The sequence below is a fragment of the Alosa pseudoharengus genome, unplaced genomic scaffold, assembly GCF_046254945.1.
Source record: "Alosa pseudoharengus isolate Yale_2024_CS ecotype anadromous, Long Island Sound unplaced genomic scaffold, YU_APseudo_1.1 YU_APseudo_1.1_scf_19, whole genome shotgun sequence".
Taxonomy (NCBI): domain Eukaryota; kingdom Metazoa; phylum Chordata; class Actinopteri; order Clupeiformes; family Clupeidae; genus Alosa; species Alosa pseudoharengus.
Window position 1 is genome coordinate 19,138,885 of NW_027468657.1, and position 7,500 is coordinate 19,146,384.

Here is a 7,500-nt window from a genome sequence, read left to right on the forward strand (position 1 = left end):
TCATCTCATTCCCTCTCCTTTGATTGGTTGCTCTTCTGCTGTCTACATCACCCCCCCCTCCTTTCTCATTGGTTTGGTTCTGGCTGGTTTTCTCTTCATCTCCATCTCAACCTCTTATCAACTCTCTCTCTCTCACACACACACACGCACGCACGCACACACAGACACACACACACACACACACACACACACACACACACACACACACACACACACACACACACTTACTCACACTATTCTTTTCTAGCCTGGCCCTGATATCCCCAGCACTCATTAGAACCCTGAATGGCCTCTGATCTGGCCCAGACCTGTGATGTTAATAGGGTTGGGCACCGAAACACGGTTCTAATATGGCACCGGTGCCGACACAAACGGTAGTAACTGCATCGAATAACAACGTGGATTTCGGTGCCTCATTTCGGTGTTTTTTATTTTTTTTTAATACGAGGCATCACTGCATGTCATGCGCCATCTCTAACGTCTTGCTCTGATAGCAACACATCCAGATACAGTTAGCTAACATATGATAAACACTGGATGTATAAACCAGAGGGGTGCACCACATGAGTGGACAGTGTTTGACAGCTTGCGTGAGCCCAAGTAGCTTACTTTAAAGCGATATCGCGAGCTCCTGTCAAAATCTAGCAGTGGGCCTAACTACACACAAGCAAAAGGCTATGAAACAACATCAACAGTAGGCTAGCCTAGCCTATACGTTACACAATATCCTTGCTAATGCGCTAACTGACATTTATTTGAAATGTTATCAGCAAAGTTGTAAGGTGAAAACTTTATTTCACGGTGTGTTAAACAACATAATGGCATGATATTAATCTTTCATGTGCATGAGGTCCATATAGCATCACAATGAATATGAAGATCATGTTAAAAGTTAGCTGGCAAAAACAAATATGTAGGTTACATACCTGATGTCACTGAGCTGTCAAAGAGGCTACGAAACCATCACCGTATGTTATCGCTAATTAAACTCAGCTGACTGGTGTTAGCGCATAGCCATAGTTGCTGTTAAAATGCCTTCTGCTGGGAATCTTAACACTTCTACACCGACATGTAGCCTAACATGTTCAAAACTACTGCGTGTTATGGGTTAAGACATACAATTTCTTGAAGCATTTGGCAACACACTGAATTAACTGGAAAGTAGAGTCCCTGTTAGATTAACTTGTTTGCAAATGCCGTTGTCCATGACCTGGCAGTTTTATGGCAAGTGGTTTTAACATACCTTATGGCAAACCGCCTACACTGGGTAAACTTGAAAGCAGAGCTTACCATTGTGTGTGCATGCATGGCAAGCTGTTTTAACATTTAAATGTATTATTCATAGGAGCAATGAGATATTGATAGTAAATTGAATATAACAGTTCAATTTCATGTTCAAATTTGTCTCATCAATAAAAAAAGCAATTCATGCTTTAGACCATTTTAATTTAAAATATTTTAAAAACAAAGTACCGGTTCAGGCACCGTTTCGGCACCGGCACCGTTTTAAAAGTATCGCTTTAGCACCGGTATCGGATAAAACCCAAACGATACCCAACCCTAGATGTTAATGTCCTGCGCACTAATGCAGGCTGTCCTGTCCTGTCCTGTCCTGTTCTGTCCTGTGCTCCTGTGCTGCTATCTGGCCCTGATCCGGCACTGTGCTGCAGTGGATATCTGTCCCCGCTCTGCTGCAGTCCAGCCCTCAGCTCCCACGGCTCCCTGCAGAGTTGCACACCACACCAAGCACCGCCACGGCCAACGCTGCAGACATTTACTAAAGGGCAAACACAGGGAAACCATGCACTTTGTCTCTGTGTGTGTGTGTGTGTGTGTGTGTGTGTGTGTGTGTGTGTGTGTGTGTGTGTGTGTTTGTGTGTGTTTGTGTGTGTGTGTGTGTTTGTGTGTGTCTGTGTGTGTGTGTGTGTGTGTGCAAAGGGCACATCCTTCTTCTAAGCAACCTGCTCTGCGTTCACAGTCAGACTCAACGGTTTCTGGTGCCAAGAGTCACTGGGGAAATTAACAGTAAGCCGTGTGAAAGACCTCTCTTTGTGCTTGCCAGTCAACGGCAACACCAGCGTCTTTCACTCTCTCTCTTTCACACACTCACACACACACACACACACACACACACACACACACACACACACACACATATGCACACACACACCTCTGTCTCTCATTCTCTTTCTCACACACACACGCATCTACACACACACACACACACCTCACACGAATGCACACCTCTCTCTCACACACACACTCTCTCTCACACCCCCCCCCCACACACACACACCCTTACATACACACACATACACACACACACACACTCTCACTCTGTTTATCTCTCCCTTTTACACACACACACACACACACACACACACACACACACACACTTTGTGTTTGTTCTAAGACCTTCAGTCTCTCACACTGTAAGTTATATCTCAAACACAGTGCTGGAGGAGCTTCAGTGCGTCCTCCATGTAAACCAAAAGGACTTGCCGTTCCTACTCCAAACCCAGCCTCCCCAGCTGATCCTGCCTGAGAGGGCTGCTCTTCAGCCAGTCTGTTTGGACGGGGTGGAAATAAACATCGCCAGGCCATTCAGTTTTAATATAGTGGGGATACGACTGGCCTTTGTAGGGTTTATGACTTCTACTATAAATTGCCTGGCCTCAACTAGGGCGAGGTTGCACAGATTATACTGTGTGTGTGCGTGCGTTTGTGTGAGTGCTGTGTGCAAGCGTGTGTTCATGTGTGCGTGCGTGTGGTGTGTGTGTGTGTATGTGTGTGTGTGCGTGCGTGCGTGTGTGTGTGTACATGCATGTGTATGTGTGTGTGTGCATGCGTGTGTGTGTGTGTGTATTTGTGTGCATGTGTGTTAGTTTATGTGCTCACTCCTTTGATTTTATGCACAATAAAGCTGAGAGAATTGTATATCTATATGTATACATATGCATACATAGAGAGACAGAGACACAAGGAGAGGAAAATCTGTGTGTGTGTGTGTGTGTGTGTGTGTGTTATTATTCTTTAGAGTGTGTTATTAGTATTCTTGTCCACTGGAGCGGGAGGAGATTAGACATGTCTGAGGGATCTGTGTGTGTGTGTGTGTGTGTGTGTGTGTGTCGGGGTGAAAAATCAGTCAGGCTACAGCTGGTACTGATTTAAGACCACTCACCCATTATACCTCCAGGGCAAGACCACATCTCTCTCTCTCTCTCTCTCTCTCTCTCTCTCTCTCTCTCTCTCTCTCTCTCTCTCTCTCTCTCTCTCTCTCTCTTTCTCTCTCTATCTCCTCAATCACACACCCTTTCATTTCCTCCCTTTCTCTCTATCTCTCTATTTCACCCTCTCCCAACTCTAGATAACATATCTATGAACAATAGCTCATTCATACCCATGCATACCTAGTGCATTTTAGTGTGCTATTTGTGTGTTTATTGTATATTATGTCAATATCAATATGACAGTATGGTGAGATGTAAATGTGCTCAATAGAATGATGTTGAATCCAATTGTTTTAATTTTTTTTATTTAATTTCATGATAAACAAAAAAAAGGTGTGCTCTTGCCCTGGCTGGTGTGAATATTGACCTATTAGACTGTTTGGGTAGAGATGTTCCTTGCTCTTACATCCAACTGGACGCAATCAGTGTCTGATGAGTTAGGTGTGTGTGTGTGTATGTGTTTGGGTTTTGGTGTGTGTGTCTGTGTGTGTGTATGCGTGTAAGTGAGTTTGTGTGAATGAGTTTGTGTGTGTGTGTGTGTGTGTAGGTGTAAGTGTACATGTGTGTGTTTATGCGCACCCATGAATTGTGTGTGTGTGTGTGTGTGTGTGTGTGTGTGTGTGTGTGTGTGTGTGTGTGTGTGTGTGTGTGTGTGTGTGTAGGTGTATGTGTATGTGTAGGTGTGTGTGTCCCTCCCCTGACAGGATGGTCCAAACACATCCCTATCACGGCCTGTCCTCCAAACTCATAAGAGGACTTCAGAGTGAAGAGGCGACTCGAGATGACTCGGCCATCAGCAACACCTCAGCAAATGGAAGAGAGGAAAGAGAGGGAACAGAGAGAAAGAGAGGAAGAAAAAAGAGAGATATGTGGAAAGATAGACAATAAACAAGGGAGGGGGAAGAGAAATGTACGGAGCCATCTCTCTCCATGTTATTATTGTTCTCTCTCTCTCTCACTGGGGACTGAAAGACTGAGAGATGGATGAAGAGAAAGAGATGGAGTGAAGAAGAGGGGATGAATAGAGAAAAGGAAAGAGAGGGAGTGGAGAAGAGGGGATGAATAGAGAAAGGGAAAGAGAGGGAGTGGAGAAGAGGGGATGAATAGAGAAAAGGAAAGCGAGGGAGTGGAGAAGAGGGGATGAATAGAGAAAAGGAAAGAGAGAGAGTGGAGAAGAGGGCATGAATAGAGAAAAGTTGGGGAGAGTGAAAAAAGAGAAAAGAGAATTTTGTGGAGGGAGACACATGAAGGGGAAAAGACAATGATGAAAGAACTGGAGAGGGGGCGAGGAAAAGAGGAAAAGAGAGGTACAGGGAGAGGGAGAGAGAGGAGGAGGAAAGAAGAAGAGGAGAAAGAGAGAGAGATTTGTAGAGATGTGTGTGAGAGGGAGAAGGAGAGGAGGAGAGATGTAAGAGAGAGAGAGAGAGAGAGAGAGGAGACAGGAATGTGAGAGCTGCCGCTCTTCTCCAAACACAGACCAGGAGAGATTAGTGCTGGTGGCTCCCCTCCTCTGAGGTCACGGGGAGGTGAACGACAAAGCTCATGTCCATCACACACACACACACACATTTAATTCATTTATTTGGGATGACCAATACTGATTACAACACAGCATTCCAAATATTAATAAAGAGCCCATTTGTGTCTCACACAGCAACACAAACACTGTGCACACACACACACACACACACACACACACACACACACACACACACATACATGCCCACCAATAGACACACGTTTGTGTGTGTGTGTGTGTGTTTGTGTGTGTGTGTGTGTCAGAGATAGAGAGAGTGTGTGTGTGTGTGTGAGGGAGAGAGATTTCTAATTTAAATGATTCTCCCTAGTCCATGTCAATTGTTGTTATTATTACTATTAATTGCTAATTATTTTCTTTCTTTCTTTTTTAATTCTTGTTTATTTTTTTATTGTTCTTCTCTCTATGGACTGCTTTGGTAATATTGTAAAACGTGCAGTCATGCCAAGAAAACTCATTGTATTGAACTGAAATAGAGAGAGAGAGAGAGAGAGAGATAGAGTGTGTGTGTGTGTGTGTGAGTGTGAGTGTGTAAAGGTGTGTCCTCACTTGTCTTGTCTGAGCTATGAGTCCTAGTGAGAATTAGATTACTACTTTGGATTTCCCTCCAGTGGCACATCACACACTGATAAAACATCTTCCTCTGTGGAAGAGATGTGCTTATTGTCTGTGTGTGTGTGTGTGTGTGTGTGCCTTTGAAGGAGTGTCCTCGGTTGCCCTATTTTCTTGCAGAGGCTCTGATAACTTCTGATTTGATTTTCCTGCACCAAAAAACACACAAAATTGTGTATCATCCAAACTGTGGAAGAAATGGTTATTGTCTGAGTGTGTGTGTGTGTGTGTGTGTGTGTGTGTGTGTGTGTGTGTCTGTCTGTCTGTCTGTCTGTCTGTCTGTCTCTGTCTGTCTGTCTGTCTGTCTGTCTGTCTCTCTGCCTATCTGTGTGTGTATGTGTGTGTCTGTCTATTTATGTGTGTGTGTGTGTGTGTTATAGAGATCAGCAGACACCTCCGTCAGCCCACACTGGCAAAAACAACATGGCACAGAGGGGGAGCCAACCTCACAGCTGATTACAGCCCTGCTGGAGATCTTTCTCTTTCTCTTCCTCTCTCTCTCTCTCTCACACACGCACACACACACACACACACGCACACACACGCACACACACGCACACACACCACACACACATAATCTCTCTCACTCTCTCTCACTCTTACTCTGTGTTTTCTTATTATCCACCCCACCCCCCGTTTCCTCTGTTTTAGTTTTCCTAATTCTCTTCTGTACTTATTCTTTGACCTCTTCTCTATCACTTCTCTCTCTCTCTGTAGTGTTCTTCCTCTATCACTTCTCTCTCTCTCTGTAGTGTTCTTCCTCTATCACTTCTCTCTCTCTCTGTAGTGTTCTTCCTCTATCACTTCTCTCTCTCTGTTCTTCCTCTATCACTTCTCTCTCTCTGTGTTCTTCCTCTATCACTCTCTCTCTCTCTCTGTAGTGTTCTTCCTCTATCACTCTCTCTCTCTCTCTGTTCTTCCTCTATCACTTCTCTCTCTCTCTCTGTTCTTCCTCTATCACCAGGCGCATAGCAAGCGTGGGGGATGTGGGTGTTATAACGTACACACTTTTGCTGGAACACGATTCTATCCCCCACACTTTTTGTCAGATTAAAATGAAAGTAAAATATGGAAATAAACACTCCCGTAAAGAGTTGGAACCATATCTACCACAACGCACACACAGAGAGACACAAATAGGTCTGTTGATTTGATTGAACGGTCATCCAGCCAATCACATCAAGTTAGCCAGTGAAGAACCAGCGCCGCTCTGATCAAATTCAATGTGCGTCTTTCAAGGCTGTGCTGCTGCTTGGGTATGCATTATAACGTCTGCAGTGAGCAGATTTCAGGTAGAATTGAAATGATAATTGTTACCGCATTATGCTAATTTAGTATCTGGGTTAGCAGAAGAAGTAAAGTTGAAAATGCATCTGATCATGATCCAGTGTGTGTGTTTAAAAGGCTAGATAGATTGATAGATTTGAAATACTATGCTGAAATGAGAGTTTGGAATTTTTTAGTCAGTATGGTGTTACAGAGAAGCTTTGTGCTCTGTTAGGAGTGGTGAACTGGTTTATCACATGTGGCTTAATTTCTATTTATTTATTTATTTATTTATTTATTTATTTATTTATTTATTTATTTATTTATTTATTTATTTATTTATTATTTCATATTTTATTTATGTGTGTCTTTATTTTATTTGTTGCTTTTTTATTAATTGACAAAGAGATTCATGCTTCTTAAAAAAATGCTCTTTCTGTAACAAACGTGAAGCATAGTTCATTACAGTTTTTCTCGACTGCTTTGACCTGCCTAAGGAAACTGGGATCCACTTGGTCATCTCAGCAGAGGTCATCTCTTGCAAGTGCGTTCACACGTTTTCATTGGGTTCACACAGTTCTCACACCCTCTTGCAAAACAGTTAACACAGTTGTCATTCAAAGTCCCCAAACTCTATTGGTTTCCCTGTGCTAAACAAAAGGAAAACATCTTTTCACAGGTGGTAGAGATTCCTTGCACTGATACACCTGTGTGAAACTTCTTTGCACAATTCTTCAATCAGCAATCGTTCATTATCCATAAGAGATGCAAGTAGGCCATGGATCTAAGACACATTTAGAGAAATTATTGTATAGCCTATTTGGTGAAGAAAACAGTGGACAAGGTGTTTACTGT

The 7,500-nt window shown here is 43.2% G+C and overlaps 1 protein-coding gene across 1 annotated transcript in view; it reads left to right on the forward strand.

The window, feature by feature from the left end:
• The window catches only part of fam189a1 (family with sequence similarity 189 member A1), a 170,739-nt gene that overhangs the window by 150,896 nt on the left and 12,343 nt on the right, over positions 1 to 7,500 (forward strand). The gene's annotated exons all lie outside the window — the stretch shown is intronic.